Raw genomic sequence first — 11,305 nt, forward strand, 5'->3', positions numbered from 1 at the left:
GCACTTCCAGGGCGCCCCGGCACAGAAGTAAGCGCCGTCTCTTTAGCAACGCTTGGGGACCCGGCGGCAGCTCAGATCTCCAGGTGTCCCGAGGCCTCGCTGACGCCGGAGAGGGTGCCCCTGCTTTTTTCTGTTTGTTGGCCATTGCTACTAAGACCTGCTTTTTCTACTGAGACGAAGTGCCTGTTAAAGTGCCTATTTTTTTGTTGCCTATTATTGGTTCTACCGAGACTCAATTGGTTCTCCTTAGACTGCCGATTGGCTGATGGCCCCGTCAATCTCCAGGGGAAAGAACTAGTTTTCAGACACCTGGGGAAAGTATTACTTCTAGCCCCTTCTTGCTGAAATGAAGGGTTCTGGAGAAAACCCAAGAGATTAGGTAGGTTTCGGAGCTTGTAGACTTTTCTTACAGGGAAATGTATAAAAGCTCTGTCTACACATAAGAGTCACTCGGGGAGTTCTGTACCCTCTAGGGTAGGGCCTGAGCATCCACACTTTTTAAAAAAGCATTTCCCCAGCCCTCCCGCACCCGCACAAGATTCTAATGTGCAAACGGGATTGACAGTTGCTTTTGTGCTTCTTTTGAAGCAGAAATTGAGCAGGGAAAAGATAAACGTAAATCAATAAGTAGTTTCTGATCTCAACATTAGCCTATTTTAAGCTAATTAAGCATTGATTTTTATAGTTAATAACAAACTGCTATTTCCCGCTGAATTAAACTAAATGTGTTTTAATGATAGGAAGGTAATCAATCTAATGTATTGATAAAAAGCTGTATGCCTCGCAGAGCTATGAAAAACTACCTAATAACGTCGGAACGTAAACAATGGGATACAAGTGTTCACTGTTCCTGGTACTATCACACTTTGCCTAGCCTAGAAAGAAGTAACCGGCTCCAAATGGACTTTACGTTTTGTTAGGTGAAGCAGAAGCCTGGGAACCGTGTTTGGGGACCCACCACGGAAAAGCATTGTATGAAATAATGACACTCTCTGACTTCCCTCCTTTGGCTGCTCTGCTCTGCTCTCGGCAGCCCTTGCATCCACAGAGCCACTGAATGGCAAGCAATGATTCTAGCCCAACGTTTGTAAACTTGAGGTTCACAGGCTGTATGTGGCCAACAGGTATGCTTTGCTTATTTTGGACGGTATCGGCTGCCTTCTATGGTTAAAAACAAAAACTGACTTAGTTGCCAACATTTAAAATAAGATATTTTACATAAAAATCCAGATTACCAACTTCTCTTGAAAATGTTGAAGATCTAGTAACACTGGGTTTATATTCTTGCATGGCCACATTGCCTAGAATTGGGTTGATCTTTTATTCCTGTTTGCTGTGATCACCACTATTCATTATCGATTCCCTGACACTAGTTGAATTTCATTTGAACATTATCACCTGTGTGTTGTATTGTGCTAAGTCAATCCCTGATACTAAGTGAACGTTGTTGATTGCCTACTCAGCATCCATTTCCCCTCTCACCTTCTTAATAGAACACAACCAGGATTTTATTCATATGATTAGTTATATCCATTTAGACCCGTTCATTCTATATGTCTTGAAAGAAGCTGACTTCACTTCCATCTCCAAGGATTGTCTTAATTTAAATAGTAAGTCCCATTCCCCAAGCCAAAGTCCTAGTCTAAACAGTGGATAGTTTAATCAGGGTGAATTGCTTGGAATACTAAGGCTGAAGCAGTTTACTTATCTTCTGAATTTCTTGTGAGGCCTGAAACTGTTGGAGCCTTCTTGCTACCCGGCTTGATAATGAAACCAACACAGAGATGAAAGAGAATCTCAGGGATGTTAAATAACAAAACTCTGAGTAAATATTAAAGATCTAATTAGCTTATTGAACGGTTCATGAATTGGGCAGCATCCCACTTAGCAAGTAGAGGGGAGCTCTGAAAGGCTATAGAAAGGGAGAGGTTTTTAAAGGTAAGACAAGGAAGGCAAAAACAAAACAAAACATAAAGATTATTTCAGGCTTAGATAATCTATCTATATGGGATGAAGGGGATCTATGTGCCAGGTTACCTCATCTTCCTTTTGGAGGATGGAAAGGATTACCTCCTCCATGGTACTGACTGGAAAATTCCACACTGACCAGTTAGGATTACATTCTTGGAGAAGGTTGTAACTGCAGTAAGGTCAGGTATTAAGTGTTCCTTTTAGCACAGGTGACTCCATCTTGGGCCTGTTATTTCTTTAACAGGGAATAGGCACCAGATCAACTCAGCTAGGACACCCCTACTCCACCCACACTTCAGAGTGCTGGAGAAGATATTGAGAAGAAAGCAGACCTTTGTAGAACCTTTCAATTCTCACCATGTAGATAACCAGATTCTCCAGCTACTGGTGAGATCTATCTTTTCCAAAAGCCACAGTCATCTGACACCTTCCCAATAGCCTGTCCTGATCCAAAGAGATAGCGTAACCCTAGAGATTTGGGGAAATGGAATAGAAGAAATGGAGGATGGCAGAGACCTCTTTCATTGACCATGCTTCCAGTTTCTGATCAGCTACCACATGGTCATGATCGTAATCAAGAGAAAAAAAGAATAACCCTGGAAAAATAATTTTGGCCCTCACTACTAAATGGCAGAACGTTTGCTGTGCTATAAGAATACTTGCTATTTTATACCACTTGTCTTCGAAAGTTCTAATTGCTTGTATCAACAACATTATAATTTAAGTAATATGGTAATAGTCCTTTTTTTAAAGGAGCAAACAGAGTCATAACGATTGCAAGTGATTTTTCCTAGTTGATGAATATTTCTCAAAGGACCCAAGTCTTAGACTTGCTGCCTGTCTTCGTTAAATATACAGTTCTGCACCAGGTGGCAGCAGGCAACATGCTTCCACCCCCAGTTCCTCTTGTAAAACTTTGCTTGCAGAGAGTACTGTACTTACATCAGGGTGGGGGTACAGAGCATAATTACAAAGGTGAGTTTTGGAATTTTCATTTCCAGCAGCACAGTATTTGTCACACTGGGCAAATATGAACTTAGGTTTTCATGGCCTGGAAGGGCAAGGTGGGGCAGGAGACAAAGCCCAGGAACTATCAAGGTTGGGTGCCTATTACAGGCCCCTCCCCAAAAGAGTAAACTAGATATAACTCTTCTAACATCCAAGGGACTGAAAGAAAATTGTCTGTCTCAAACCTTCATATAAAGATTTTTGTTGATTGATCAGCAATTCCAGAAGGCACTCAGAAAGAATTTCAAAGAATGCAGAGGGGTGAAGGAAGGATACAAAAAGGCCATGGGCAAAGCCAGATAGGAACAAGAGATTGTTCCTTATCAGAGTCTTCAGGAAATAGACTCTAAGATGGAGATTTGTGTGTGCAAGAGGTTTAATACCTAAGGGAAGTAAAGGAAGCAGGACTGGGGAGAAGGAGAAGTTGGACTGTGTTGCTTTCACAACAAAGGCCTCTACTGGTAGGATGGGTAGCTCTAGAACTGGGAAAGCCTTTCAGAGTTGCCCTGAATTGAGGCAAGGAGGCCAGGGTTTTATACCCCTACATCAGTCAGTCATTGGATGTGGATATTGGGTGGCCTGGGGAAGGGGGCAGGAGCTTGAACGAGGTGGCTTCCTTCAGCCAAGGGCAAACTCTGGAGGGGAACTCAACTCACTGCTGTCAACGTCCAACATTCCCAGCAGCTGGGGAAAATGAGTTCTTCAGTTCTAAAGAGGGGTGGCGAAGATGTTGGCAGCACACCATGGCATCCACTAGTTGAGCAAAGGATGGGGTAATCAGTGCTGGAGGTCCTAGAGCTATGAGAGTTGAAAGAATGTCACTTTAGTCTTCTAAGAGACACAGAGGTTGGGGTCTCCCACTTGACTTCTGCAAGTCTTTCTGCAAAAGAAAGTGTGGTGTCTTTGCTGAAAAGTGGTCTAACTCCTAGCATATAGGTACTTCCTTGATCCCAGCAGATGATGCTTTGTGTGGAGATTATTATATTTTACTCTGAAATTATGGCTCTGTTTTTATTCCTGCAGAGATAAAAATGGAAGAAGAGCGCATTTCCCAACACTTCCAATAACCCAGTGCTATGGACTGAATTGTGCACCCCTCAAACTCCTAGTGTGATGGTATGTGTTCCCCGGTGTGATGGTATTTGGAGATGGGGCCTACGGCAGGAGCAGGGAATCAAAACCATCTGTAAACTTTACAAACAAAATTCCATTGAGATTTTGATATAATGCATTACATTTATAGACTAATTTAGGGAGAAATGAACATTTTCTAGTATTTATTCTTTTCAACCAGGAACATATCATATCTCTCCATTTTCTCAAGTCTTCCTTTATGTTTCAGTAAAATTTCATGGTTTTCTTCTTATAACTCTTTCACATTACTTATTAGGTTTATATCTAGGTAGTCCATAGGCTTTGCTACTATTGAGAATAAGACTTTTTAAATTATATTTTCCGATTGTTTATAAGTGCTGTATAGGACAGTGCTATATTATATATGTATACGTGTGTGTGCGTATGCATATATATATATATATACACACACACATATATATATACGTATATATAGCTTTTGACTTATTATCTTACAAAACTCTCTTGTTGATTCTCTTGGATTCCTTTTCCTTTTTTTGGGTGGAGAACAGCCATATAATCTGCAAATAATAATAGTTGTCTTACTTCCTTTTCAATATGTATACTCCTTTTATCCCTTTTCTTATCTCATTATGTTTTGAAGAGAATGATGATACTGAAGATTCCCTCCCTCATGTTTTTTTTCCCCACCACATATATTTTCCCACCATGTTTGTTTTCAGTCCATGCCAATCACCTTACATACTGTCTTTCAGAAGTTGACAGCTGAATTTGCTTGTGTGATGTGACCCTCATTTATTAATCAACATGCCCCATCTGGGTCACCCATCTAAATCATATCTGTCTTTTAAGGCCCAATTCAAATCTCTATTCCTTTGATTAAGACTTTCCAGATCATGTCCCAGACTCTTGCTGCCGAAACTCACCAACTCTGACAATGAAGGTAGTGTTAAAACTTGAAATGCAATGCAAGAAGGAGGCATCCCCTAAGGAAGGCTGGCTGGTTAGCATAAAGATATCTCTCCAGGTGGTATGTAGGTGAAGTCACCTTATTTCCTATTCTGGGGCAAACACAAAACTGATTAGAGTTTTAGGACCCCCAAAGGTGATCAGGGAGTAAAGAAAACACTCATCCAAACTTCTATGTAATGTTCTAACAAAAATGTCCTTTTGTTAATTATTTCAACAAGACAAGAATTTTCATTCTCTGGCTATTAATTTCTCTTCTTGTAGCTGGTGTGTGCTTGAAGCCACATTTATAGATAATCAGAAGGCTACTTTGTGAACCTGGAATGAAAACAAGCAGGATTAGATGTATTATTTTTACAGTACATATCAAGAATGGCTGGCTAAATAATGATACAGCTTCACAATGGAAAACATATCTAAATTTATAGTGCTAATATGAAACACCATGACAATATGAATAGTATGCTCTCATTTTCATGAAAAAAAATTAAACCATATTTATAATTAAAATTTACTAAAAGAGTAGAACTTAAATGTTCTCACCACCCCCCAAAAAATTTTTTTTATAATGCAATAATCATTATCCCAGCCCAGGGTAATTGTGCTTGCTTGTTCAGTTCAACCCCTCTAAGCACAAATTTGGGGCAGTCAGGTTTCCAGGCACAACTCCCCGTCCCCGCCCTTGGAGTGTATAGGAGGCTCAAGAGAACCCACATGGACAGAGGTCAGGCATCTTCCCCAAAGCACAGTCAAGAGTTATGAGATGGATCGTTGAACTCCAAAGAATCTATATCATACCATATTCACATTTTGGGTAGGATCTTAATTTCAGCAAAACAACATCATGTGTCACATCAAATGTTGCTCAGGTGAAGCTTATTTGACTTTATTTATATTGAATTTGTAAACATGTTTTGGTTTTATACCTTAAGCATAAGGCATTTATACCAAGATTACGTTGATATATTTTTACCAAACATTATAATAAAAATAATTTATGTAAGCATTAGGTGGTCCATGAGAAGCTTATTTTCCTTTAGACAGGAATCTGTACATCACTTAAGTTTGAAAAATACTATTTATTATTTAATTGTATATATACGTCTTGTGTGGTTCATGATTATTACTTATTTCTAGTCTTTTTCATCTCTATCTTTTAAATGATTCTGAGATCAATAAAGGAGAATTGATATCAATATAACTGGCATAGTATATCAATTTAAATATTCATTGATTCTAACAAACTACATGTATTAAGATGTTACTCACATTCATTTGGATATATTCAGTTACGAATTTCTGGGACTTGAGGTCATGTGGCCAAACTTAGCTGAAAGGAGATCTTGTAGTAGTATTATCAATATATGGCCAGGACCCCATGGATGTTTAGAATCTTGCCTTATTGGCACTCCTTCTCCACCTCAGAGGAAGAATAAGGCTGACAACACTGATGACTAACTCCGTTACAGTTACTCCAGAGTTGTGAAGTTAGCCAAGACTCCCTCCAGCATCCCAGCTCTTGTAAAGTCCTCAAAGCTGTGTTCCTACTCCCGTCACCTCCGTGATACCTCAGCCAACTCTCTTCTCTCTTCTCCTTCTCAGAACATCAGGAAACACTCTGACCTTGCACATGCACATACTGACTATAGTGAATTTAAGCTGATGTGTTACCTGTCACAAGTGACTCATTCACATTTGCAGTTTGCTTGATCTTTACTGTGGGATGATGATAATATTTCCTGTTGGAGACATTTATAAAGCAGGAGACACATGATCTTATTTGGAGCAGGTGGGAGAGAGTTCAGATGACATCCCTTCCCTATTCTTCCTCCCAAGCATAGTCTGGTAGGTAACCTTTCCCCTTCATATGGATTAAGCTGTTATGCCTTACTTATTGAACTAAAACCTCTGTGAACAAAGAAAGAACAAAGGGTGTCACTTATCATCCAGTTATACAAAGGGTTAAGTCAAAACCCACTGCAGTTGCCCAACAACAGTGCACCCTGAAGGGAATCAAGATGGAAAAACAGGATGAAGCATTTTGTGCTTTGGAATGGGTCCCTAGATCGTTAAGTTAAGATAGTTAAGATAGTTAAGATGCGTATCTGAGGAAGAATTTCAAGCATCCCGGGTTCCTGCATCTTCCCATACACAGAAAAGCACTAAATTCATTAACTTGAGATATCTTTTCTTTGTGATTAGCAGTAATCTTTTACAAAGATATGTGCTTGACTACATGTATTTCCTAGCCCCCAAAATTTATATATATGCTGGCTCCTCCCCTACCTCTTTGGAGCCGTTCCTCAGAGCTGCTGCCCAGCCTCTCATCCTCAGCAAGTTCCCTCAGTAAAACTGAAACAACTTTTAGATTGTCTGTTTTTCTTTCAGTGGACAGTTTGGGTGACCATGAAGGGAACTGAGCAGATTCTCTTCTTCAGCTGAGCTCTATGAGGATCCAGAGCCTTGGTACCAGCAAGGGCCCCTTGTACCCATCTACCTCCTCAGGGAGTCCAGACACCTGGGTATATCTCTCCTGGGTCTCAGACCTCCCATATTGGTTGATAATCCTGAGTTTTATCTGGTGGTTGATAAACTCCTTGCTGTAAGGAGTAGGGTTTCCTTGAACTTTAGGCTGTTCAGGAAAGAGGTACCCTCTTTGGTTTGTTGACCAGTGAGAGAATTCTCTTTGGTCTCTGCCATCTGAAAGGTATGCATATGGTGTACATTTGGCAGCCAATCAAATACACTGGGATTCCAGACAGTCTCTTTGGCCATGCCAGCTCTCAGGAAAATTTGTCATAAGGGGTCCCAGTCCACAAGGGACCCTTTGTCATTTCAGTCTTCATTGCATCCACCTGTACAACAAAGACCTTTTACTTTCCAGACTTTTTTTGAAGGGGAGTAAACTTTCTAGATCTTGTAAGGGCTACATCCTTTGCACTCTCTTGTGGGGACACCTCTTGTGTGTTGTTGATTTGAGTTGCTATTAAGATCCTCTAGATGAGGGATGCTTTAAATTGTAATAAACTTATAAACTGGAAAATTTTTAGAGAGCTCTCATCATAAATAAGTGTTTATTGGTACCTATGTTAAGACCAAATTAAAAGGTGGATACAAAGACAAAATGGCTAACCTTAGGAACTCCCTTATTTTAAACAAACAAAATGGTTTGGGAAGACTTATTGAAATTGTGATCTCACCTTCCCCTCAATGGGTCTTACATATGTTAATAAAAAGATTAAGTTAATGCTAATTAGGTTAGTTGACAAGGGAATAAAAAGCTGAGAGGAAAGTCAAGAGACTCTTCCCAACAAGGTGGAAAATTTTAAAAGGACTTGTCCCAGCAGTTGATGGGATTAAAACAAAGGTTGGAATACAGCACTGCCTAAAGTTGGATGAGCCAAAAGGACCCCCTTTGGTCCTCCAACATTAAAGGGCCCCAAACAATTGATGAAATAAAATTCTTATTTTCTGGCAAGACAAGAAAAAATTAAACAAAGAATTTTTCTTTGCCCATTTGGGCCTCCTTCCCCTTTAGTGTGTGTTGTGCATCTGCTTTAACCAGACTTCCTGAGGAGATAACATTTCTTCTTAATTTCATCAAAGCTCACAATTCTTTAGGAGATAATTTTCCTTCTTAATCTTGTAAAGGGCTTGATGACCCATGACCCACTCCTTGCTTTGTACTTTCTTTAGATCTGGATTGTGTAAACTGTCAATAATACATCATTTAATGTACAACCCTCTGTCTCAAACACTTATGTAACTATGCTTTGAGCTTTCTGAGAACTGTTCTCAGGTTATAATCACCAATTTGGCTTGAATAAAATTTTCCATTTATTTTCTTAGATCAACTGATTAATTTTGTCATTGTTGTTGATACAAGTCTACTGTTTCACTTTAGAAAAATTTAAAATGCTGGAAGATAAAATTACACTGAGAAACCTGACCAGCAATTGCTTGGGGCAACAGTTAGGCCAATTAATGAAGTTAAAGATTGACAAATAGGCCTGGGTCCCTTGGCTCCACCCCTCACCAGAGACCGCAGAGCCTTTACACGCAGGCCCAGCGGCCGTGGCTCACTGGCGCAGCCGCTCCGCGGCATGTGGGATCTTCCCGGACCGGGGCACGAACCCGTGTCCCCTGCATCAGCAGGCGGACTCTCAACCACTGCGCCACCAGGGAAGCCCCCCAGAGCCTTTTTATACAGGAATAGATAAAATTGCCAGGGGATGAAAAAGTTTCCGGGGCTCCTTGTGAGACCAAGACTTTGTTAATGGGGTCCTAATGGATGCTAAGGTTAAGGGGGTAAGAGTTAATAGAATTGAGATGAAGTTTATAAGAAAGTTGGTTTATTTGAATGGTTTTATATAAGACGGGTGCATCTCTTTTGGTTGATTATATTGTGGAGATAGACATTATGTCTCAACTGTTGAATGCTCTCCCCACCTGCTATGATAAAACAGGGCATATAAATCTGCCCCCCAGGCAATGTTAATTTAACATAATAAAGGGGAACCAGTAGGGTTACTGGAGCCCACACAGTATGAGGTAAAAACTGGGGCTAATATTCAGGGCTAATAAAAACAGTAATGGAGACTCTTTTGCCTCTAGGGTTAATTGGTCTGGGTTTGACTTGTGTCCCTTGGAAGAGGGCCTTTGTTGAATGCCTTGTGCAAACTTTTGAAAGCATGATACATTGAACCTTAGAGTTCCAGAACATGGAACTCTTTTGATTTCCAGTTTAGTGGGAAATCTTCTCATGGATATAAGGAAGCAAAAATTTTTTAAATATAGTTGTGTAATAGGGAAGAACCTTTGTAATCTATTACAAGTTAATCACTAAAGGGATGTTGCCTATAAGTTAAATTATACATAATGGAACATCTCTGGGAACCCTGCTTCCCAGGTAATGAGCATTAAGCTAAAATACCTTTGTTTAGTTCACAGGAAACATCCTGACCAGGCCCACCTGTGAATGACTGCAGGAAGGAAGAAATTAACACATCCCCTCTGGAAGCTGACCAGAAGCAGGAAATGTTTGACTTTACTGCCTCCCCTTTTAGTGTAAAAGAAGCCTGAATTCTAATTATGGCAAGATGGTTCTTTGGGACATGAGTCTACCATTTTCTTAGTCTACCAGTTTTCCAAATAATGTTGCTATTCTTTGCCCGAACATCTCGTCTCTCAACTGATTGGTCTGTCATGTGGTGAGCAGTATGAGTTTGGACTCGGTAAGATTTGGGCAAGTCAATCTTTTGATATCGTTTAGGCAGCACCCCAGTTCTTTGGGAAATTGAAAGCAACTGTCTTTGTCTTGCAAGTATTTGCAAGATCAGAAATATAAACACAGCCCAAAATGGCCTGAGACTGAGCCTAGTTAACTCAATCAGGTAGAACCTGAAATCTAAAGGGAGGAAAAAAAGGAGGGAAAGAAGCCTTTTTAAAAGTAAAAACTACTGGCACCCAGACATATTGTAATTATTCCATTTGTATGAAATATCCAGAATAGGCATATCCATAGAAAGCTCATTAGCAGTTGCCAGGGACTGAGTGGGAAATGGAAAGCAATTGCTAATGGATACAGGGTTTCTTCTTGGGGTGATAGAACTAGTGGTGATGATTGTACACCTCTGTGAAAAACCACTGAAATGTACACTTTAAAAGGGTGAATTTTATGGCATGTGAGTTATATCTCAATAAAAATTACAGCATTCATGAGAAAAAAGATGTTTTGTATATATATATATATATATTTACAATGGAATACTACTCAGCTATAAAAAGATGAGATCTTGCCATTTGCTATGACATGGATAGACCTTGAGGATATTAGGCTAAGTGAAATAAATCAGACAGAGAACAACAAATACCGTATGATTTCACTCATATGTGGAATATTTAAAAAGTAATATAAAACCAAACCAAACAAAAACAAACTCATAGATAACGAGGCCAAAGTACTGGTCACCAGAGGGAGAGTGAAATGGGTAAAGGGGACCAACTGTATGGTGATGGATGGAAAGAAAACTTTTGGTGGTAGGTGCACTGTAAGTGTATACAAAAGTTGAAACATAATGTTGTACACATAAAACTTCTATTATGTTATAAACCAATGTTCAATTTTAAAAAATCTTTCTGAGGTCTTTAAAAAAATAAATTATGTTTGATGACATGTCTATGTAGTTTCTCCAAATCTTTTTGGTAATTTAAAACTTTAGAGTATTTCTAAAGTAAGCTAAATGATGGAAGTTTATTGAAT

At 39.6% G+C, this 11,305-nt stretch overlaps 1 long non-coding RNA gene across 2 annotated transcripts; it reads left to right on the plus strand.

The window, feature by feature from the left end:
* Positions 1-38: 38 nt before the first annotated feature.
* LOC113620228 (uncharacterized) lies at positions 39-10,036 on the plus strand. 2 transcript variants are annotated; one of them, XR_003432696.1, is made up of 4 exons: positions 39-379; positions 921-1,124; positions 4,003-4,095; positions 9,987-10,036. It is a non-coding gene; the product is annotated as an uncharacterized LOC113620228 (long non-coding RNA). The 2 variants fall into 2 exon arrangements; XR_003432697.1 differs by lacking the exon at positions 921-1,124.
* Positions 10,037-11,305: the final 1,269 nt, after the last annotated feature.

This window comes from Aethalodelphis obliquidens, unplaced genomic scaffold (assembly GCF_003676395.1).
Source record: "Aethalodelphis obliquidens isolate GAN/ISIS:26980383/991018 unplaced genomic scaffold, ASM367639v1 scaffold7, whole genome shotgun sequence".
In the NCBI taxonomy this organism is placed as follows: Eukaryota; Metazoa; Chordata; class Mammalia; order Artiodactyla; family Delphinidae; genus Aethalodelphis; species Aethalodelphis obliquidens.